The sequence below is a fragment of the Peromyscus californicus genome, unplaced genomic scaffold, assembly GCF_007827085.1.
Source record: "Peromyscus californicus insignis strain IS unplaced genomic scaffold, ASM782708v3 Scaffold_6__1_contigs__length_162567912, whole genome shotgun sequence".
Taxonomy (NCBI): domain Eukaryota; kingdom Metazoa; phylum Chordata; class Mammalia; order Rodentia; family Cricetidae; genus Peromyscus; species Peromyscus californicus.
The window spans coordinates 102,002,888-102,027,181 of NW_026294584.1; the positions used below are offsets into that span (position 1 = coordinate 102,002,888).

The window sequence follows — 24,294 nt, forward strand, 5'->3', positions numbered from 1 at the left end:
GCCCCTAAATATTCCACAGTCCCATGTGAAATTATTTTACTAAGACACATGGACCTCTCCTGAAACTCCTGCACCATGCCCTTCTTCCCTTGCCTACCAGGGGTCTCAATGTATCTAGGTAGGTTCTGGGGAGGAAGCTAAGCCATTCCACTCATCTATCTCACTCTGTGACCATGAGGCATTCCCTCAGATCTAACAGATTAGGTTCACACACTGGCTCAGGCACTTCTAATCTCCTTGAGGCCATCCTTTACCTGTCAAGGGCGGCTAAGATCTCCCTTGCAGTGTCTGAGACATGGAAGAACAGAGTACCAAGCACACTCAGAAGGCAGTGAAGAACAGAGTTCTCTCCTTGTTCTGCTGCCCCTGAAGCCCTTTTGAACCTATAGGAGACATCATTCATCATGAAGGTATAAATCTGTAGTACCTTCCCAAAATCAAGGCACAAGCCCAGATGTCTAATGGGGCCACAGAGATCCCAGGTCTTGCCAGATGACACACTCACTGTCAGGTAGGTCACCTGAGGAGTGGGACCTGTGGCAGAAGAGGAAGTAGCTGCCTGCTTCTGAGGCAACCACTCCTCAAGCTTGAAATGGTTTCCATGGAGCCATAAGGACTAAGGGATGCCAAGTCATCTGATTTCCAAAAGAAGCTGTATTTTTAGATGATACCTGATTTTTAGATACAGTATTTTAAAAGAGAAAAAAAAAAAAATCTCCTAAATCCTAATCAAGTTAGGCTCCAGATTAGGACTGCACTACATACATGGCCCTGCTTCCATCTTTCTAAGAGTGTATGATGTATGAGGTAAGGAAGATGTGCATTCCAGATTCCACCTGACCACCCATAGTGGCAGAGTCCTCTAGGCAAGCACACTTCAATGTTCTGTCCACAGTGTTTCTGAGCCCCCACAAGGATGACCAAGATGCTAACAAACACCATCCCCACTTGACTCACACTGAAGACAACTTTGCCAGAAGTTTCAGAAGGAGTGACAATTTTTAAAGCTCTAGAACAGATGGCAAGAGCACAGCAAAGCTTGCACAGGAGAAAAGGTCGGCATGACGCTTGTGTTGGAACTGACTGCAGTGGAGATTTGGGGCTTACTTTCCTTACGTCAGTCTCTCTCATCTCAGACTGAAATCACCATGTGCCAGGTCCTTCTGGGGGAACAGATCAAAGCAGTCTTTTCCCCAGGCAGAAAGAACACCCAGATGGGGATACTTGAGGTAGTCAACTCCCTCTCCCCAGCAGGGCTGTGGGCACAGGACCAGAAACTGGCAATAATGTCAGTGGTTCAGAAACATCCACCAATCCCAACCATGTCACAGCCCAGGAGAAACATGGGATCACTGGCAACAGCCTCTCCCTCTAGCTCTCTAGCATCTCTAGCTCAGGGAGCTCTCTTTGAAATTTGGAAAGAATGTCTCTCCAAACCCCACCTCTACAAAAGGTACCTGCATGTTTGGAACAAAGGGGGAAGAACTGAAGAAATCAAGAGAGCTCTGTGTGAGGAACCAGAGCACACTGGCCTAGCTTGCCAGCAGCTAAGTATGATGGACAGGGGGCTTTCCTCCTATAATCTGGCCACACCTTCCCAGCACTGTTGTCATGAAATTGCAACCTGGAAAATGTAAAAAGAAGTGGTGAGAAGACACTGGTTGAGTCGTATTCTCTGTTCACTGAAATCCACAGCTGCTTCCCATGAGCAGAAGAACCATGTTCTAGTCTCCTTACTGCAGCTAGGTGATCTGGAAGCAGCTAATTCCATTCATGGATCTGAAATTCCTCATTTGCTTCTCAGCCTTCCTAGAACAAGCACTGCCCACTGCCTGTGGCCTGCAAGGTTCAAACAGATGTCCTCTCCCTCACTTTCTGGAGACACTACAGCCTTCCGACCCTTACTCACACACCCCTATCCCAGTAAGAGCCTTCCTGCTTCCTCGGTGCTGTGCCCTTGGCATATGCTTCTCTCTGGGCACGACCAGCTCCTACTTATCATTGTAAGTTTCTGGAAGTTCCTTCCTTGGCTAAGCCTTCTCTGGCTGTCCTGTCACCAGTCACTTGGTATGTCCAGCATCCTTTATTTTTTTTTTTTTTTTGAGATAAAAGTGTAATTAAATGCTTCAGTGGATGATTCTTAGTCCGATCCTTCTTCCCCTATATACTATAAACTGCCAAGGGCAGAGATAATGATTGATTCACTGTGGCATCCCTGTCACCCAGCCCTATGTCTGCCACATAGCAAGTGCTCATGTGCTTTGTTACGGAACTTGTCTTCCTAACCCTATAAAGGCATCCAAATCAAAACAAAGATACCAACAAAGTTATCTACCTCATCCTAGGCTTCCAGTCTCTCAGAATCTAGAATTCAGTAGAAGGGCCAAACTTAAGAATGACTTCTTGCCAGGTGGTGGCACACATCTTTAATCCCAACACTCAGGAAGCAGAGGCAGCAGCAGATCACTGAGTTCGAGGCCAGCCTGGTCTACAGAGTGAGTTACAGGATAGTCAGGGCAACACGGAGAAACCCTGTGTGGAATGCCTTCTTTGTGGGAAGATGAGACAGTTTCCCAAAGGGGAAAACACTTCTCTGCCCACCCTGGCACCTAAGGACAGCATGAGACAAGGGCCACCTGCATCCTCCTTGCTCAAGCAGTGTGCTGACAGTGCAGCTCACAGAAACAGTAACACACACTCATCCTGCCAATAAATGATCCCTTCCTGCAAAAACAAACAAACAAAAATGAAAATCGACTTCACTTAAGGAAAAGAAATCATCATCTCCACGCTCAGTCAGTCCCACAGCATCTTCAGCTAGAGGAGAAAGGAACCACTCCATTGGCAATCTCCTAGGAAGTAACTGGTGTGCCAAATGGGCAGCTAAAGGAGCCATGTCCACCACTAAAAGGCAAATCTCCAAGCTCTGGCTCCACCATGACCTTGTGAACATTACTGGTTCACATTCTCCTCAGAGCTGTGCAAAGATAAAGTCTGGCATTCTTTCTGCTGCAACTGTTCATTCTAGAACATGCCAGCTTAATAACTTACTTAAAGCTTTCTTAGCTTGCTACATTTGCTACTGCTCCAGAAAGAGTGTCTTCCAGTGTGTTGATCTAGGTCCAGTGGTCAGGTGATGGGACATGCAATGGCATCAAAGGTATGTGATGTAGAGTCCTTGAGTTCTTTTGGTTTTATTACAACTGGTCTCCTCTTGCAGCTCATCCTGCTCTGCCCAGCACTCCTAGTTCCGGGAGATGAGCTGTCCTCCTGGAAGGCACTGACATTCTTAGTCTCTAGCTATTCATTCCAGTTTAACTCCGTGTTAAAACTTTCATTTGAGCCTCATGTCACCTGATCATACTACCCAGTACCTTCATCCAGCAGTCTCTAAGTCACAGTCCTTCATCCAGTACTGCATGCCAGCTCAAGGTCTTCTTCTCGCCCGAACTCATGCCATCACTCAACTGGGTTCACTAAGTCTTGACCATTCTATACCCTAACTTCAGAATCCCTTCAGCTCCATCCCTTACTCCTCTCTTAGTTCCCGCCGTATCTATTCCTCCAGAAAAAATGAATCCTAAGTTTCTTTTCAAAAATATATATCTAGTAATCTCTTAAAAGCATTAATGAAGCCCCAAGCAACAGGCTAAATTCCTTAGTGCAACAGTAGAATCTTCATATTTTTCTCATCTTAAAAACACAAAAACACCTTCTATTTGTTTACCAGTGCATGGCATTTGTGTGGACAGAGGACAACCTGAGTAAGCTGGTTCTTTCTCTGACCTTGTAGGTCCTGGGGCTCAAACTCAAGTCATCAGACTTGGCAGCAAGTGCCTTTACTCACTGAACCATGGGCCCTATTTTTTCTTATCATTTAAAATCATAAAATCATAAAAAAAATCTAGAGCTGGAAAAAAATGACTCAGCTGTTAAGAGTGCACACTGCTCTTGCGGAGGACCAGAGTTTGGTTCTCATAACCCATATCAGGAAGTTCATAACTGCTTGTATCTCTAGCTCCAGGATATCCAATGCCTCTGACTTCCTTGGGGATCTGCACCTGTGTGCACCATGCACACACACACAATAAATAAATAAGTAAACAAATAAATAAATAAATAATAAAATCTTAATAATAATTGTAAAGAAAAGTTGAAAAGCTCATACTGCAGACATCCACATGCTCACCACTTATGGTCCACAGTTATGATTCTGCTACACTCTTTAACTTCTACCATCTATCTATACAAACATCAACTCCTCTTACCTTTAACTTCTAAGTCAGTGAAGACCTCGGGCATTTCACTCTGTTTCAGCATACATGTTTTAAATGTAATTTGGGGTGTCAACCATTTTTTTGTTTTTTCTCTTTTGATGCTGTGAATGGACCCAGCACCTCCAGCATACTAAGAACACACTTTGCCACTGAGCTACACCCCCAGTCCTTGGGTGTCAACTTGATTGGACTGGGGGTGAACATGGAACTAGTAAAGTATATTTCTGGGTATGTGTTTACGAAGAATAGTGATGTATAGGACAGTGAACTGGGTAGGAAAGGTCAACACCAAATATAGGGTACTGTCCAATAAGCTGGGGATACTCCTTTCCTCAGGTTTTCACTCTCCTGTGCCCATATATATGTTCTCTAGTGTTGCTGCCTTGAACATCAAATGCCAGGTTTCTCAGCCTTTAGACTTGGACTTGCACCAATGGCCTGCCTAGAAAGCTTTGGACTAAAGACTGCAGTGCTGGCTGTGCCCACCCCCTCATTAATAAGTTCAAGGTTCACAGGTTCTTTTGGGGGTAGGAAGTAAATAAGGTTTATTTGCACTGAACTATGTGAATCTTTAGGATACTATTCAATGAGGTCTGAGAAATGCATACATACACACAACTCAAACCCCATCAATATATAAGACCCTCTCACTATACAAAAAGTCCTTGGGCTCCCTCCAGACAGTACCACTTATTCTCCCCAGCAGCAACCACTAATCTTATTTTCTAAATCTGTTCCTAGGTTTATCTACTTTAGAACCAAACATAAATAGAATCAGTGATTCTTTTTTCTTTCTTTCTTATATTTATTTACTTATTTTTGAGACATTATATCATTCTGTATCTCAGGCTATTTGTTTGTTTTTTGGTTTTGTTTCTGTTTTTTTAAGGCTACAGCACCTGGTATTCCCAGGCAGTCTCTCATCCAAGTACTAACCAAGCCCAACCCTGCTTAGTTTCCAAGATCAGGTGCATTCAGGGTGGTACAGCTGTAGACTGTTTTTGAGGCAGGGTATCATTCGGTACCCCTGGCTAGTCTCAAACTCTCAATCCTCCTGTCTCAGCCTCCCAAGCATTAGGACTGCCAGGATTACAGGCCTGCGGTCTCACACTTGACTTAAGAGTGTTTATGATTTGAGTCCTTCTCTGTCCTCCTGTCTCCCAATACTCTCTAGTCCCCTCACCTTCTCCTCCCTACCACTAATCCTTCAGAATGAAAACCATTTTCAGCCTTTCTCCAAGTAGGTTCACCTATAGCATTCCCACCGGCTGGAATATCCAGTATCCAATCTTTCCTTTGTAAACGTTTAAACTAACACCTCTTCTATAAAATCTGGCCTTCCCCTGCCACTCTAGTTTTCTCATGACTCCACATTTGGCTGATCCTTCTGTTTGTTTTTAATCAAAATGTGTTGTGATAATCTGGAATAAATTAAAGCCAGGTCAAAGAAGGAACCACTCTGTAGAAACAGTACTTGGTATTTTACATGGGTTTAAGATCTTTGAACACTTTGAAAGCAGCACTGTAGACTATCTTCCAAATGAAGTATCTGAAAAATAAATCGTCAAAGAAAATAAAAAGGGAAGAAGAGGCCAGGGTGGTGGTGGTGCATGCTATTAATCCCAGCACTCTGGAGGCAGAGGCAGGCACATCTCCTTGAGTTCAAGGCCAACCTGGTTTACATAGTGAGTTTCAGGCTAGACAAGACTACATGGTGAGTCAGCCTCCAAAGGGGTAGGGGCAAGAATTTATTTATCTTAGGATCCTTAGGGCCCAGAAGGATCCTATGACAGATAACTAACAAATGTTTGATAGATTAAAAACAAATGTTGTTTCTCCACTTAAAATTCTCCTCTAGCTCTTTATCATTTGCAAGATGACATCCACATTCACACTAAGCCCAAGAGTGTCTGGCAGAATCTTTTTGCATATGCTCTCTGTCGGAGAGCCTGTCCTCTCTGCACCTTGTAAAACTGTACCTCTAAATCCAAAGGTGGCTCAAGCTAGGACATCCAACAGAATACAGTCCACCCCACACCCACCTTGACTCTCCTTCGCTCGTCAGACCCACTTCTCTGCAGATTGGGACTGGATTCTCTCGGGGGCAAGGATGCTTTATTTTAACCACTGTAGGAAATACATTGGTCTAGTTTACCATTCTCTATCCTATGCTGAGACCATGTTCAGCTACACTTTGTCAGGTGATCCCCATTCCACAGCTAATTGAGCCAGGAAGGGAGAGCTGGTCCATGCTCTCCCTTGAGAATGTGAAGTAATGATCCAGGAACTATAATCAGATGGCACTGTACAACCCCACCAATGTGGCTGCAGTCAATCATTGCTGTGCTCTCAAATAAGCATATTCTACAAATAAGAGATTTCTGCAAAAAAAAAAAAAAAGGGGGGGGTGGGGGATAGACACTTGGAAGATGTACTCTGAAAGAGAGGCTTCAAAGGGAAAGAAGCAGACACAAGAGCCGCCTAGTAACTTCCCAAAATTCACAAAAATCAAGTCAGACTTCCTGCTGTTGTGTCCTAGAAGGCTCTCCCGTATTTATCCAGTACATTACTTTTCCCTTAATCTAATTCAAAATAAACTTTTGTTCCTTGCATCCCTAAGATACCTTGAGCCAGTGTTTGCAAAATATATGGCAGTTTTAATAATTTTAGCAATTACAAACTCCTTTCACAAAAAGTCAAGAACAGAGTACTAGAATAGACTTATTAAAAATTGTACTAGATGAGTTAGAATTTTTTTTTGAGTTAGAATTTTTAAGTAGATTCACATAGAATAAATTTATAGTAACATACAGACATAAAGAAGAAAAATGGCCCAAATCTCCTGGGAAGGAAGCAGTGATAGGAACTGTCAATGGTCTGTGTTGTTATGCAGATCAGGGTTCCTAAGTGGGAGGCATTCCTACAGTTCAAAATGATAGGAGAGATGATTATAATGCTTCCAACACAAAACAGTGCTTCCTGTTTTAGGTGATAAATACGCCAGTCACTCTGATCTGCTTACCAGACACCTTATATCCACATGTAATTAGTTTTTAAAATTTTGTTACATTTTGTGTGTGTGTGTGTGTGTGTGTGTGTGTGTGTGTGTGTGTGTGTGTGTGTGTGTGTAGTTTTACCTACTTTAGTATGGTACATGCCACAAAGTGTGGGGAGATCAGAAGACAGCTTGTGGTTTGATTCTCTCTTTCTACCCTAAGGGTCCCAGGCATCAAACTCAGGTGAAGGTCCGGCTTAGCCACAAGCACCTTTACTACTTGTGTGCCTGTGTGCAATTATTATGTTTTAGTTAGACACATATATGAGAAGTGTTTAGCTGTTTAACTGGGTTAACAGAAAGAATTAATAGAAAATAGAATTTAGCCTTCCAGGCAGAAGAAAAGCACAGGTTAGAATCTTTCATATCACGTTATAAAAACCCAGCCTCTCAAGCAAGGGTTGTCTCCAGAAATGATTGGGAGCACATCAGCCACACCTGATAAGCTGTTTCTCCTGGTGGGTGAAGGTGAAGAGAATGGGACACTTCCCTGGGGCTTGGCAGGGCTGTCAATATGCTGGCACAGACCTGTTACTGGTGGTTATTATCATTAAGTTCTGAGATTTTGTTCACCATGGTTTTGTGTAATAGTTTTATTTTTTAAATACTACACATAAACATTTTTCTCTTGATTATTGAGTGTTGAATGGCTCCTTCAATCTGTATGAGAAGCAAGTGGTTCCTCTAGTTTTGGCCCTCTGTGAACAGAGCAGAGAAGTCACCCTGAGCACCAGCCTCCATGTGGTCCTTTCACTATGTGCCACAGAATCCCTAAAAGGTTAGGACACTCCTCAAGGGTAAACAGAAACTTTGAAAGTGACTCCAGTGAAGCAGGAGCTGAGGCAGGAAAAGAAACCATCCTGAGAAGTGATTCTGGCTCCCAGCGGGATTCCAGAAGCAAAAGCTCCAGGATGAACACTCCTAGAGCCTCAAAGGCACAGCTCAGATCACACCTGACTTGGGCTCCAAACCAAACAATAAAAGACAGCAAACTTCACAGAAGCAGAGCTCAGGCAGCCTAGAAATCGGATGAGCATGAACTCATCATGACTGACAACGAACAAGCACCAATCCAAGAACAGGGCTTAAAAGGAGGGTGGGTCTTCCACTAACCAGAGTCCGGGGCCTAAAAACAGACAAAACAAAACAAAACCAAAAACCTGCTAAGAAGGAAGCCTGGAGGTCAGTGTAGAGAGTTAGAAAACCTGGGGTAAAGTATGTGAAACTAAATTAGGAAAGCTCTCACTCACTCCAAAACCAGGACAGGGCCAGGAGAAACCAAGATACCTCAGGGATTAATAAATAAAGTTCATGCCAAACGAGGAAGCCAATCTGAAGAAGATCAGAAGATTCCAGCAGACTTCTTCCAGAATGTCCAGCACCACAGTCAAGGTGCTCAAGGTGAAGGAGAAAGAGAAATGGGAGCTGAGGACTCCACAAGCTGTACTCTGTCACCAGCCAGCAGTCCTAAAACAGGCAAACTTGGCCTACTAGAAAAGGCAGCCGATAGGTACCTGGAAAGCAACAGCCAATATGTATGAGAAGCCTAAGAATCCCTCTGACTTCAAAATTCCACTTCTAGAATGCTATCTTAAGAAGATAATCTCATGCATGAGGCCCTGGTTTCAACTCCCAACACCACATAAACAGGGTGTGGTGGTATATGCCTGTAATCCTAGCATGAGGGGGGGGGGGGGGGGTAGAAGCAGGAAGATCAGGAGTTCAAGGTCACTCTTGGCTATATAGTGAGTTCAAAACCAACCTAAACTACATGAGACCCCTGTCTCAAAAAAAAAAAAAAGATAATCTGAAATATCAGTGGAATATGTACAAAACACACATATAAAAACCTATAAACATAAAAATAGTCCTATAAATTTTTTGGTTAAAAAGTAAAGTTTATGTTGTCAAAGAATAAAAGATTTTTTTAATTAAGTTTAAAACAAGTAAAATCCTAAACAATGTAAATATGCTGGCATGTTCTTGATATATTAGTCAAAAGGAAGAAAACAATGTTCTGTTTATCACAAACATGGCTATGTAACAATGTGTGCTACAAAAGTCAAAAAATAAACACATAAAAATTCTAACCAAAAGGCACACAAAAAATTCTTAGAATAATTTACCTGCAGAAGCCGGGCGTTGGGGGCGCACGCCTTTAGTCCCAGCACTCGGGAGGCAGAGCCAGGTGGATCTCTGCGAGTTCGAGGCCAGCCTGGTCTACAGAGTGAGTTCCAGGACAGACACCAAAACTACAACAGAGAAACTATGTCTTGGGGAAAAAAAAAAATTACCTACAAATGATGAAATAGTGGATATTTTCTTTTTCCTTATCCTTTTCTGGTTTTTTATCTTTTGTGTTTTGTGGTTTGTGTGTGTGTGTGTGTGTGTGTGTGTGTGTGTGTGTGTGTGTGTGTGTGTGTGTGTGTTGTGTGTGTGTAGGGAGAGAGAGAGAGAGAGAGAGAGAGAGAGAGAGAGAGAGAGAAAGAGAGAGAGAGAGAGGTGTGTGCATGTGTGCACATGCTCCAGGCACACATGGAAATCAGAGAGCAACTTCTGAAAGGAGAGTCTCTTCTTCCCACATGGGTCTGAGGATTGAACTCAAGTCATCAGGCTTGTGAGGCAAGCAAGCACTGTCACCTGGTGAGCCATCTCACTGGCACCTTTTTCTCTACTTTCAGCAATGACCATATATCATGTTTATGTCATCGTAAAAAATTAATTGGTTTGTTTTTAAACAAAAACTTGTCCTCCACTTTTTTTATTCTCTCATACACTACATTCCAACCAAAGCTTTCTCTCCCCCCCCCCACTCCTCCCAGTCCCTCCCCACCTCTCCTCTTCCCCCATGCCTCTCTTCCCCAAGAAAAGTACTGGCCTCTCAGGGACACCAACCAAACAAGGCATAGATACAAACCCTCACATCAAGGCTGGTTGAGGCAACCCAGCAGGAGGAGAGGGGTCCCAAGACCTGCCCTCCATCTTTAGGGGAGCTGTTATCTCCAAACAAGATCTGGGGCACACCAGAACCTACTAATGAGTGGGGTTACTCCAAGGAAACGCCCCTGTCTTTGTAAGACCAAGGCTGGGACTAGGCCAGTGTAGATGGTGCACTTAGCCAAGGCAGGTAAAAATTTCGAGGAATGCCCCCAAACAGTCATCAAAATAAATTTAGTCATCTAAATACATTTAGATAAAGCTGAGGTTTGCACGGATTTTTCCTCTGGTCTGTTTCCATCCATTATGGCTGGGAACAGCACTGTTACTGACTCTGGCTTTATTTTAAGTTCACGTATTTTGTTTATCATGAAGTTTCTGCACTAATTTGTTTCCATGCTTATTATCATTCCACCTAACTAACTTCATGGAATGTGTGTTCCACCGTGGTCTGGCAGTGAGTGGACCAATACTTGCCTGCTGCTGGTAGCACTAAGTAGGAACGAAGAATGAGAACAGTCAGGTAGGAGAGGAATCTGGTGTAGAGATTCTTTCTAATCCCAAATTTGACAGGGCCACAGCTCCTACAAGGTTCTCCTCACACTACTCCATTAGCCCATCTCCCTTTCTTGGTGATTTTCAGGGATCAAAAATGAAAAACACACTGAGCAGTGGTGGCACACACCTTAATCCCAGATCCCAGCATTCAGGAGGCAAAGGCAGGCATAGATCTCTGTGAGTTCCAGGCTGGCCTGGTCTATAGATCTAGTTCCACAACATACAGGGCTACACAAAGAAACCTTGTCTGGGGGGGGGGGGGGGAGATAAAAGAAAAGAATGTTCTGGGGGGGAAAAAAAAGATAAAAGAAAAAGAATGTTCCAGCTGGTGTGGTAGCACATGCCTTTAATCCAGTACTCAGGAGACAGAGGCAGGCACATCTCTATGAGTTTGAAGCCAGCCTAGTCTACATACCAAGCTCTAGGCCAGGCAAGTCTGTATAGTGATACTCTGTCTCAAAACACCCCGCCACAAAATAACAATAAATCTGTCCCAGGAACTGGAGAAGTGCTTCAGTGGTTAAGAGCACTTGCTGCTCTTGCAGATGACTCAGGTTTGATTCCCAGCACAGATATGGTAGCGACAACCATATGTAATTCTAATTCCAGGAGATCTGATGCCCTCCTCTGGCCTCCCTGGGCACTGAGCACTAACATGGAGCACACATCATACTAACAGACAAAGCACGCATACACATAAAAATAAATAAAGTCTTTAAAAGAAGAATTTGTTTCAGCTTAGCCTCGTTGACAAGATTGCTCTGTGGTGCTAAGGCCACATGGCCCGTCCCCCAGTGGACCTGCATATCTTCCAGCCTCTTTTCGGCATATCTGTTTAGGACATTCAAAAATAGCACTGTTGAAATTCAGCTCTGTAACAGCCACTTTCGTGTGTATTATCTAATCGAATCCTCATGGCAAGCCTGGGAGGCAAGTATTATTAAACTTCTGGCCAGAGAGCCAACCACAGGTTTGCAATGAGCCAAAGAACCCCAGTCTTCTGCCCAAAACCTGGTGTGTGCCCAACGCTATTGGGCTGTGCCCAACAGGCTCATTTCCTAAAGTCAATCCACGAGAAATGCTTCCAAAGTACCCTTCAGCACACCCAGCTGACAGTCCTATCAGTCAATTGACTTTCCTATCCAACATCCATCACACAAAATGAAACACAACAGGGCAAGAAATTCACTGAATTTTCTGTTGTCTGACTTAGTTGGGGCCACTGTGCAGGCCACTGCACAGGCAAAGAACTAGAATCCTGGGTGTGATTTACTGCCCCACATGAGGGAGAAATGGTAGCTAACATTCCCTGTGATGTATTCATTCTAGATTACCCTCACCTCAAGGACAGGGAAAGCTGAGTGACAATAGGGGGGAGTGTCAAATAACTACTAGTATGCTGGCTGTGGGTGTATCATGTTCCACTACATTTTTCAGAGCAGACTATAGAAGAGACTTCATCCTGAGTCACAGGCATCCTGATTCCAGTCCCTCTTCTGCCCTCTGTGTCGGCTGTAATAGCAGAAGGCAGGGTAATCCACACTGTGATGAAAGGAGCCAAAGTGCTAGCAAGACCTCTTCCTTTTTTTTTTTTCCTTTCCTAGATAGGGTTTCTCTGTGTAGCTTTGCGCCTTTCCTGGAACTCGCTCTATAGCCCAGGCTGGCCACGAACTCACAGAGATCCTCCTGCCTCTGTCTCCCGAGTGCTGGGATTAAAGGCGTGCACCACCACCGCCTGGCTGCAAGACCTCTTCTTACCCTTCCCATGTTTGTTTCCACAGGAGGGACCCAAAGCAAGAGCAGCACACTTGGATGGGGGCTAACACTGTGTCCAAGGAAGGCCTGAGACGTCAAGATGGAACTCTTATTTTCCACTTTTCTACTCCTCTAACCCTTCTACTTTTATCATCATAAAAGCATGCTGAGAGATTCGGAGTTCCAGTGTGGAATGAGCTGACGGAGGGGCAGTTAGGGAAAAAGATTTAGAATCTATTGCATTCCTCCTCCTCCTCCTCCTCCTCCTCCTCCTCCTCCTCCTCCTCCTCTCTTCCTGGGGCTATAGAAGGAACACAGCCTCCTGGCTTCTCAGCTTTTAAAAAGTAAATAATTGCTATAAATCAAGAGTTTCAGATAAAGTTAAAACGGGTAGAATTAGATGAAAATCAGACCATGCACACATCCAATGGAGTCACATTAGGAAGAGTATGTAAAGGGGAGGGATGAAAAATATTTTCTATGAAACTGCACACACACACACACACACACACACACACACACACACACACACACAAAGATGTCTTTAGATTTTTCTCTGAATGTTGTCTATTAAGAGATGCTGACTGAGGTAGAAGTCGGCTTCGCTGCAATTAGTGATGCAATGCTAAGGAAACCCGAGAGTCCAACACTAAGTGCATCAGCAACCTGGCTCAGAACAGAGTTCAAATGCAATGAGATACCAATTCACAAGTCCTTACCTTCTCCCTGCTCCCCGACCTGCATACCACTGCTACTGCTTACATACTCAAAATTGCATCCAGGGTCAATGAAGTCATTTCTAAAAGTCTCAATACCAAAAAGGAATTTCACTCCCCACTCTCTATCCCCCAAACTACTAACTGTTCAAATTTTTAAAGTCCTGACTATAAGCAGCATCCCTACCTTGCACTTCGCCTTAGAAACCCTGCATCCCTTGTTCTGTCTCTAGAGCTCATCATGCCTCCTTTAGGAACGTCACTCCAGGCTGAAGTGTTCCCTTCTCTTGTACTTGTTAATTGTTCCCCTCCCGCTTCCTCTTGCTCACTAATATTTACACAGGATCCATGGCTCTCTGACCTAAAAAAGGAAAAAACAAATCTCATTATTCCTCTCTTGATCCAACTCAAAACCTCTGTTCCTTTCTTCTCTTCACAAGCAAACATTTTTAATTGCCTGGTTTCTTGTGCCCCATTCATTCTTCTTTATTACACCTCCCCCCTCAGGCATCCAGAAACCTCTTACAATCCCTGGGGCTCAGTCCAGGGCACACTTTCCAGATGCCCTCTCCAATGGTAGTCATGCAAGGGTTTTCACTGGCATGCTTCCAACACTCTACTTTGGAGTGTTCTGCGTTCCTCCAGTACCTCTGCCCACTTCATCTCTGGAGGGCCCTATCTTTTCTATTCCCTAAGAGTTACTGTCTCCTCAGGACTCAGTTAAGAGTCATCTTATTTCACTCCACAACGCTCCTTGGGTGACCCCAGCCTTAAAGCACTTAAGCAAACTTTCATGACATTACTAATACTGACAACCAAAGGCAAGATCTGCACATTTCTCATTGATCTGCTGGAATTTCCACTTGTAATTTTTACAGAGACTGCAAACTCTGCCCTAGATAGCATCCCCTCCTGTCTATCTCCCCAGCTTTACTTCCTTTCTCGTTGTGGCTGTGAATGTGACTGCCAGCTACCCCACAACTTACCCTCAGCAATTCCACTCCCTAATGTCTGAGCAATCGCCAAAGCATGATTTTCATGTCGGCGTATTCTGCCTGCACTCACTACCATACTGCGCTCCAGAGCCATCTCCTTTTTCTTCTAGAACACTAGTTTCTTAGTACACTCTCAGAACAGAAAGAAGACAGATATAACTGCACAACCATCCAGTCACAAGTGAGTTAAATAATGCCATTAGGGACATGTGCCCACAGATGGGCTACTCTCATTCTCTTTCCCTGGAACATGAAATGGGCTGGCCTAAATCTTTGCTGGCAGCAGAGCCTGGCAGCAAGGAAGAACAGGAGCTGCACAGCCACCATGCTGACTAAAAGAGTAAGCTACTGGAGAATAGAAAACTGCAGGGATATACAATGTACCAGGGACCAGGAACTCAGACAGCTCTGTTTTCCTAACATCAGACCCTCTCAAGCAAGTGTCAGCACAACTTCCAGTTTCCTGAGAGACACTGCCTTTTTCCTTTCCCACCCCACTCCCACCCACTTTTAAGTCTACTTAAAGAGAGTAACCTTCCTGTGACCATCAAGAGTCTTGGTTTAATACATTTGTTTGTGTTTTAGACAGGGCTGTTTATATAGGCCACATTGGTCTGGAACTAAAACAAGAAAAATCTTCCTGACTCAGCCTCCTGAATGCAGAGATGTCAGGCATGTGCCACCAAAACTGAGTTAGGGCATGTGGATCAGTTATCTCAGCCTTCACATCAGTAAAGTGATTAAAGCAGGCAAACTCTACTGAATGTCTAGGGCACTAACACACTACACTTTTTTTTCCTATACTTAATCAATAGGGAAAAAAATGGTTACTTCTAGCCCAAGGATGGGAAAGTGCATATTTTAAAACTTGAAGCTTTTAAAAGATGCTAAGTTTAGAATCAAATAAAAACACTATATTTTAACCTCAAATGTTATTCATGTCAAGTTTAACCTAAAAATTTTAATAATGTCAATTTTCAGCTCATTTACAATAAAACACACGGGGTAGCAGGGAGTTCGAGGCAGGGTTTCTCTGTGTAATATTTCTGGCCGTCCTGGAACTCACTCTGTAGACCAGGCTGGCCTCAAACTCACAGAGATCTTCCTACCTCTGCCTCCTGACTGCTGGGATTAAAGGTGTGCACTACCACTGTCCAGAATAATGTGGGGTTTTTGTTTTGTTTTGTTTTAGCTCAATTAAAACTTTTCCTTTTAATTTAGTAGATCTCACTTGGTACTTGGCAGGTGGGCTAGAGCATTTTCAATGTATTTTGAGCCATATCATGTTTTTAACATATTTTAAAAAATATTTTCACTATTCTTATTGCAGGAAAAAGATTAATCTTTCTTATAATACCATATTGAATGTAGTGTCCTCAAGAGTTGTTGTTTTTTGTTTTGTTTTGTTTTGTTTTTTTAAGCAGCAACAGCAACAAAACCCTCTGGTTCTCTCAAAAGCGTCTAGATAAATTCACAAACCAATTACTAGTTACCCAATACACAAAGTACACACTGCAGTGTTATGAACTCCTTCATAAACAGCTGGATGCTGACATAGGGTCTGACTCAGGCCTGAGGAGAGGCTCTGAGATGCACGTTTGTTGTTTTAAAATCTCCTAGACACCAAAACCATCAGCCGTTGGGGGAAGAAATGCTCAGGGACAGTTGATGTTTCTGGGAATAAAAGGTAAAAACTTCAGTATACTGAGAACACTTAGCACAGAAGCAGAGCATGTCTTGGTTATACACCCAGCAGTGCAGGGTGGCAGTGAGGAGGTCTGGCTGTGGTGTCTTTTGCCCATAGGAGGGAGCTAATGACTGCAAATTCCTATTCTCCTGAAAATATTTGCCACTGAGGAAAAACACCACAACCCACATTAAGTGGCTCTTCAAATATTCTACAGAACAGAGAACTCTGTGCCAGATGTCTGCTCAATCTAGTTTGAAAGTCAGGGAAGGTGAAAAGAACTGGTTACCCTAGAGTTACTTCCAAAGGCCCCAAAATGGCAGTCAAAGAAAAGAGGCAGATCAGTTATGTAGAAATAAATTTCTATGTCCCAAAGTCTTTGCAAACACACAGAAAATAATGCTGCTGTCTAATGTCTAATGTGGCTGGGGCTGGAAGACATGCTGAAGTGTACCGCATCACTTCGATCTATCGGGAACTGTGTGTGGAGCACACACCCACTGTTAAGACTGTGTAACAGCATGACCTGGTAACCTTTCAAACAAATCTCCATGGGAGATATACTGAGGGGCAAGAGAAGGAACAAAGAGTCCGAAGTCTGGAATCCTAGTTCTGGTCCAACTTTCATGAAAGGCAAGTTAGCCCTGGGCAAGTCAGCTGACTTTTATGGACACCTAGTTTTCTTATCTATATGATAACAATGTGGAGCTGGCGGAAGGGGGAACCCTGACTTTTGGGACACCTGCCACAATTTGGTGGCTCTAGTGGGTGTGAAGTGCATAGCCCCGCCTCCTGAACTCTGCACAGGGGTGAACAGACACAGGCACTGTTGCCTGTGGAGGTGTCAGCAGAGGGAAGAATTACAAGCAGCTATGAGCCTGAGCCATGGGGCAGGAAACTTAAGACCAGCTCTTCCTGCGGGTGTTCCTCTTCACTCCAATCACTCATTTTCTCAGCATCAGCACATTTTCAAAACCTTTATAAAGGTAAAGAAATGTTCGAATACAGGTCTTTCTGTAGAGTGTTCGGGAAACTGGAGTTTTCCGAAGTCACTCCATGGCCACCAAACAAGCACTACAGGAGTGGCCAGTGTCCCTGTGGCTGACAAAAGCCCCCTTACAACCTAAGAACGAAACCACACAGGAGGTTCAGATAGTGCCCCTTCACCTTCCTGAAGTCCTAGGACATAGTTTGTGTGGGATCCTTTGCCCTATACCGCACAAAGAGCTCAGCAGGGGTTCTAAGCATGGCAGTTTCGGTTCTTTTTTTTTTTTTTTAAAGATTGCAGTGTTTTTGTTTTAAATACAAGTTTTTCTTACACCTATGTTTTAAATAAAAGAATCTGAGGGCTGAGGAGATGGCTTCATCAGTAAAGTGACTGATGCACAAGCATGAGCACCTGACTCCAAATCCCAGTACCCATGTTTTTAAAGATCTGGTTGCAATGCTGTGTAATTCCTGCACTGAGGAGGTAGGTGGAAACGGGCAGAGCCCTCGGGCTTACAAGCCAGCTGGCCTAACTTAAAGTAATGATAAGAAGATCAACAACGTGCCGGGCGGTGTGCACACGCCTTTAATCCCAGCAGGCGGATCTCTGTGCGTTCAAGGCCAGACTGGGCTACAGAGCAAGATCCAGGACAGGCACCAAAGCTACACAGAGAAACCCTGTCTCAAAAAACAAAAACAAACAAAAAACCAAACAAACAAAAAAAGAAGATAAACAACATGCAGAATGATTAAAGGAGACTGTTATTTATTAAGTGGTGCAGTTTACCATGCGAGAGAAGCCATGAGGCACAATGAAACCCACTGCAGGAGTTTATTAAGGGAAAAGAATAGAAGGGGTGTACATAGGCCTATGGGATGACCATGCAGGAAGAGAGTGGAAGAATAGGTGGAACCCACTTTTATAGGTGTTCCCCCCACCCACCCATGCACATATGGGCTTATGTAGCTACACCATGCATGCACATAGATTGCGTGACCATGCTGCATGCAAATTATGTGATCACGCAGCACACGGATTATGTACAACGTAAGGCCCTGGGATGACTAAGCATCTTGCCTGGCTACTGGACAGCACATGTGCGGTTCATGTAGCTGGTACATGTAGCTGGTAGAGTGGCTGGGAATTCTAACAGAGACACCCAGCACAGACCTCTGGCCTCCAGATGCACATGCACCCACCCACATGAACACCCACCCACATGCACACAAAATGTGGATCTCTCTCTCTCTCTCTCTCTCTCTCTCTCTCTCTCTCTCTCTCAAAATCTCTCTCTCTCAAAATCTCTCTTTTCAAAGTCAATACCCACCCTCTCTGAACTGCCAAGCTAGCCTTGCATTCCTAATTTTCCTTCTACCTTGACCTCCTGAACCCTTACATTTATAAATCACCATGCCTGGCTTTGCTCTTTCTCTTGAATGAAAACAACAACAAAAAACCCATCTCAGCAGGTTCTCAAGGCAGATGTGAAATCTCATCTTCCCTTGACCACGCAGCTCTACACCAGAATATCTTCACAGCTTCATTAACTTTCCACCACTGATATCCAAACTAATGAGAAATGTCTAATCAGGCAACCTCAAAAGCTGTTTCATCTGTGGTACCCCACAACCTAACAACCTACTTCAAAAAAAGCACTAATGTTTTTAGTGTCATTTTACACACACACACACACACACACACACACACACACACAGAGAGAGAGAGAGAGAGAGAGAGAGAGAGAGAGAGAGAGAGAGAGAGAGAGAGCTCCATTAACAATCTAGCCTCCTCCTTAAAGAAAACACAACACCACAATTAGAGGCTCCTAACCAGGCAGGCGTGACTCCTAAGCAGATGGCAGGCCTCATAATTAGGTCATTACATAATACCTCGTCTCTAACCAGCTTCTCTGTGCTTCATTCCGAGACTCTGGGCTGATGAGCTTTATACTGTGGTTACTTTAATTATAATTTGCTCTCAGGAACACAGTAATACCATGTTTTGATAAAGGAAAGAATCAAGTTGGAGTGCAGAGGAAGTAAGAGTCAGAAGGTTGCTTTTGCCATCCATTTAAAGTAATCCAGACTTGTACTGTAACTATTCTTTGTATCTTGGTTTCCCAACTGTCACAGAGGTTGAAGTGAGTACCTTGCCGCACTTATTCTAATACGTTGATAAGCTAGGTTCTAATGCAGGATTCAGGATTAATGTTACTTCACAGGTTTGACTTATTTGGCTACTATCTGGCATTTAGGTATCTTAGAAGGCACTCAGCATCCCACCACTGAGAGAAAGCTTGCATAAGAGGTGCCCACATGCACACAGGCAGTGACTTCTCTCAGCAAGACCTCACATCAGCACCAAATCAGGGTCAGTCTTTGATTTCCCTCAACCTCCCACTACAGGTACTCAGAGACCTCATCTAGCTCTAAAAAAGTTGAAAGCTTTCTACCCAGCTCCCAATACAGGCACCTCACTCTGCTCTTCCTTCTTATTCTGGAGCTATCCACCCTACAAATCACCATTCCCTTCTCCCAAGGTCAAAACTGACATCTTACGCTCAATTGGCTTTTAGGAACCCTGAGGATTATTTCTGACATGGGAAATCTCATTTTCTCATTACAGTCAACATGATTACTGTTTTACAGATACAAAAACTGAGGCTCCTATTAGTGCTGCTAGGAAAGGTGTGTGAACATTCAAGCTGTAATTCAAGATTAAAATAAGAGACAGTCAAAAGAAGAGATTGGTGCTAACACACACAATGAAAAAGTCTATACCTCCAGGTCACTCCTTGCTCCCCAACACCCTTAACATTTATGCTTTGGTCCCCTTGGGTTTCCCAAGTCCTGACACTGGTTTGAGGCAATGGCTATATGAGACTCAGTTCCAACAGGCTAGCCTAGGAAGAGCCTGTGCCTGCCCTCACTCCAATTCTTACACTGCGATACCCACTGATTCCTGGCCCAGGTCCTACAACTCTCCTGCATTATGGCTAATGCCAAGTCTTGGGTTCTGAAAGCCACCAAAATGACCAGAAAAGAATTTAAGTGCCATGTACCCAACAAGTGTGTGCTTGAACACAGCATATGCTTTACATCTTATATGACTTGTGGAATAGGGAAAAAGTCATGACCTTTCCTCCAGAAGAAGATGGGGTTTGATTTCTAGTAACACTGGAAAAGGCACTGACTTCTTTCTTTGAGCTTCAGTTATTGTCTGTTTTTGAACACTCTAGCACATCATTTAGAAGCAGTGAGGGAAACTACAATGAAAGAGACCCTAGCACAGTGCTAGTAACAACACAGTTCCTCCCTGTGGCCTGCTCTGCCTGATAGGTAGGGCACTCTTGCTCTGCCCACACCACCAGCCTTAGAGGTCTGGGAAGATACATGGCAGCCTCAGAAACAAACACCGGTGGGACGGGCTGGAGAGCTAGCTGTGAGAGCACACAGAGACCTGAGACACCAGTGCAGTGGGTTCTGTCCAAGCACTGTGTCTGTAAATGGATCACTGTGCAGCTTTCCAGGCTTTTCCAGGTGAGAAAGGCTCGAGAGGAGAACCAAGCAGTCATCTGCAAACCTGTGTGTGACCTGTGAACCTGTGAACCTCGAATATTGAGTGGGCAGCCAAATACCAGACTGGTGCTGAGGCAAAGAGGCAGGCAGGAAACCTCAGACTGGAAGACTCACTAAGGTGATGACAGGAAGTACTTACACAGATTAGATGAACCCAAAGAGCTCCAGGCATTGATAATATTCAAAAGGTTTAACAACACAAAAGAAGCTGGGGAATGTAGGCCTCAATTGTGACCTTAACCTTAACCAAGGATGAAATCCTAGAGCTAAAAACTCTTCAAAGGCAGCTAGGATTTTTCTTTGCATTTTCTGAATCACCTAGAATAATAGTCAGTTCCGAATAAGGACAAAAGGAAACCGCTGGCGGCCCCTGAGCTCTGGACCTATTTCCTTCTCTATCACAAAACCTTCGGAAAGCCTATCTCTCCAACCACTCCAAGGCTCCTATTCACTCTGTCATTCCTTATGCATGGAGTTTTCTTACTCGTAACAGCACATCAGCATCACCTTGGCAGTTTAAAAAGAGTTGTGCCATTGCCCGGCAGTGGTGGAGAACGTCTTTAATCCCAGTACTCAGGAGGCAGAGGCAGGACAATCTCTGAGTTCAAGGCCAGCTGGTCCACATAGTGAGTTCCAGGACAGCCAAGGCTATATAAAGAAACCCTGTCTCAAAAAAAAAAAAAAAAAAAAAAAAAAAAAACCAACCAACAAACAAAAAGGGCTGTGCCAGTCAATGAGGAATCCATTCAGAATTCTTAGGCAGGTTTGGCGCTTCAAATCTCCACAAGTGATTCTCAGCAGGCAGTGAGGGAAAACATTGAGAAATGATGCTGTCCTGTAAATCTCCCTTCTATGTGCCCGTGGCTTTCTGCCCAAACCAGTAGCCTTTGTGCCCTAAAGCTTACCTCACACCTCAGGAGCAAGGTTCTAGAGTTAGAGAAGGGTTCTAATTCTACAACAAATACTTGGTAGTAACATGACTTGGATTCAGTTATAAAACGAGCAGCCATCACCTACTTTACAGGGACCTCAAGATTACATAAGAAAGTGTCACACCACAGACATGTACACCACAGAAATATCCAGCAAATCATCAGCGCCATCTCCCACCGACCCCTCTCTCCTAAGTAACACCCATTTAATACGCACCTGACATCACCAGTACCTCACCAAAGCTGTTACAGGAACTTTTGCTGATACACGATACACTCTACTTGACGTTCTGGTCATGGGCATCAGGTTCCTATCCCTCAGATTAAAAAGGACAACTAGCCATGCTCTTAAGTAATGACTTGCTAAGTTACAAGGTAAAGAAACAATCAATGGCATCAGGTAACATAACCATCCAGAAATCCTCCCCTCTGAATGGTCAAAGCAGGCATCGAGCCTGGGCAGGTGGGTGATGTATGGCTTTGTTACTCCTCAGTTCATATGTTTCTTTTATGCTTGCTCTCTCAACCATGTTTTTCCTCATGTAGGTTTTTATGATGATTCTATTAAACAAGCTGATCTGAGTTCTGCATTATTTATTCCTATCAAACATCTAATCTATAAAGATCTAGTATTATTGTAACCATCCCAGTACATTATATAGGAGAACCACATCTCAGAGCTCATCTGGATCCTCCAATGAAAGAACTGCTACCAAAAGGACAGCCTCTGGATTCCAAAAGCCTTCTGCTGTGCTCTAAACAAGGTTTTTAGGGAAATGGATTCACTCCTGAGAGATATACATACACTAAGCTCAATCTGTTTTCACAGCCTCATTGCAAAGCCATTTGTTGGCTGGGGTAAATGTCAGGGTACCGATAAGAAAAATGAGTTTTCATCACTGAATTCTTTGATCAGAGTTGTAGTTGAGATGTGTCTGAATAGACTAGGCCAGCCTTCACCCAGACAACACATTACCACCAACAAAGAGGTAACAGTTGGGAAACAAAGCAAGAAGAATCCAGACAAGCAGCACAGTGGAACTGACAGCATGAGAAGGCTGGGATCGGAAAAAGTCCAACACTGGCATAGAGAATCAACACCTAGCTGGATGTAACATAATCCCAGCACTTTGGAGACAAAGGCAGGAGGATACCAAGTTTCAGGCCATCCGGGAATTCACAGTGAGACTCAACCTCAAATAAACAAGAGTCAAGACCTAGAAATATCAGCAGAAAGGGGGACTTGGAGGCTGTACCCAGAATCTGTGCAACACTCCACTGAAAGAAGTTAGACTTTGGGGTCCGAGAAGTGGTATCCTGAAAGCATACTGCAATCCCTAGGCAGACCTCTGCACTGTAAGGCGTGGGCAGAGAGGTTAGTGTTTCCCAGTTTGTTTCAAATAACTTCCATTTTATCTTCATAAAAGAGAGCCAAGCAAAATGCTAAAATAAAACATGGTTCAACTGGTTCTTATGAAATAATCTACAGATGCCAGCTCTATCAGTCCAGGAAAGCAGGTCAAAAGAACTCTGTATACCACTACCCCAAGTGGGACAGCCACAGACAGAAGATGTGAGTACACACTAGAAGTTCTGTGTTCTGTTTCATGGGCACACCACCACGTCTGCAGTCTCCACACTGGAAGAGATGCAGTAGCTTCCTAGTCATTTTAGTACATGCTGCAAAGATTCTAAAGAGGCCTGAAACGCCCAGTTTAAGCTGCTGTCATCACACAGCTCTACTAGAGACAACAGCTAGGACACTGGTGAGCAGCAAAGGTGCTTGAGAAAAGGAGAGAGCACACATTTCAAGGTGGCTAAATGAGAAGGCTGAGCAAAATCAGCATTTGTATGCCCAGTCCAGGCTGTCACTGTGCAGTACCCATCCTTCCTGGAGTACAGAGTCAGAGCAGGAGTAAGCACTCAGCATAAGCACCCCCATTAGCCTGTGCACAGCTCCTCAGCAGAGCAAGCTTAGATGTCTCAATACACTGCAGTAGAGGGTAATGGAGACCTGTTGGTGGGTTTGAACAATCCCTAGTTAGAAATCCCCTACCTAATAGGTGCTGTGTTGGCTTAACCATCTATTAACTGGAAACATCTCAACTTCTGCAAAGCTCCATTTTCACAGTTGTGAAATAGGAATCATTAAGTCCATCCTAATAAGTTTAGTAGGAAGATCAAATGAGAGAGCAGGACGTGGTGATACACACCTGAAATCTCAGTATTCAGGAGGCTGAGGCAGGAAGTCAGTTTGAGGTCAGCCTGGACTATACAAGCAGACCTATCTAAAACAAAAAAACAAATACAAAAGGGATTTTCATTTAGTATGAAAATGTGATGTTTGCTCAAATACTTGCCCCTACTTCCCTTATATACAATTTTGTTAGAAAAATAAACACGTAAGAAAGTGTAAAACATATGCAAATATATAATGCAGGCTACATGGAAAGGCGAATGTCACTTGTAATTATATAGGTAGAGATTTCAGTTGGATTCTGAAGGAACAATAATAGGACATTAAATGGCAAGGCTTTGCATATCTACATCTTACAGAGCATTACAAGTGTGGTTAGGATTTTCAGTCACAGAATTAACACAGCATCACTACATTCATTCTTGGAGACCTGGAGATTTAAGGAACAAAACAGTGTGTTCACTTCAAACCATCAGGAAAGCCAAAGTAGATGCCCAGTTCAGCACCTACACTACAGCTCAATCTTCACAAAATAGCTAGAAATCGGTCAAAACCAGTAGGGTAGGTCAGCTGATCACCCACTAGTCAACCATCACTTGGATTCACCCAAGATAATTTA

The 24,294-nt window shown here is 43.8% G+C and overlaps 1 protein-coding gene and 1 pseudogene across 6 annotated transcripts in view; both read right to left on the bottom strand.

The window, feature by feature from the left end:
- Aak1 (AP2 associated kinase 1) overlaps positions 1-24,294 on the bottom strand; it is a 168,846-nt gene that overhangs the window by 96,911 nt on the left and 47,641 nt on the right. The window lies entirely within an intron of this gene.
- LOC128100248 (uncharacterized) lies at positions 5,165-5,273 on the bottom strand (annotated as a pseudogene).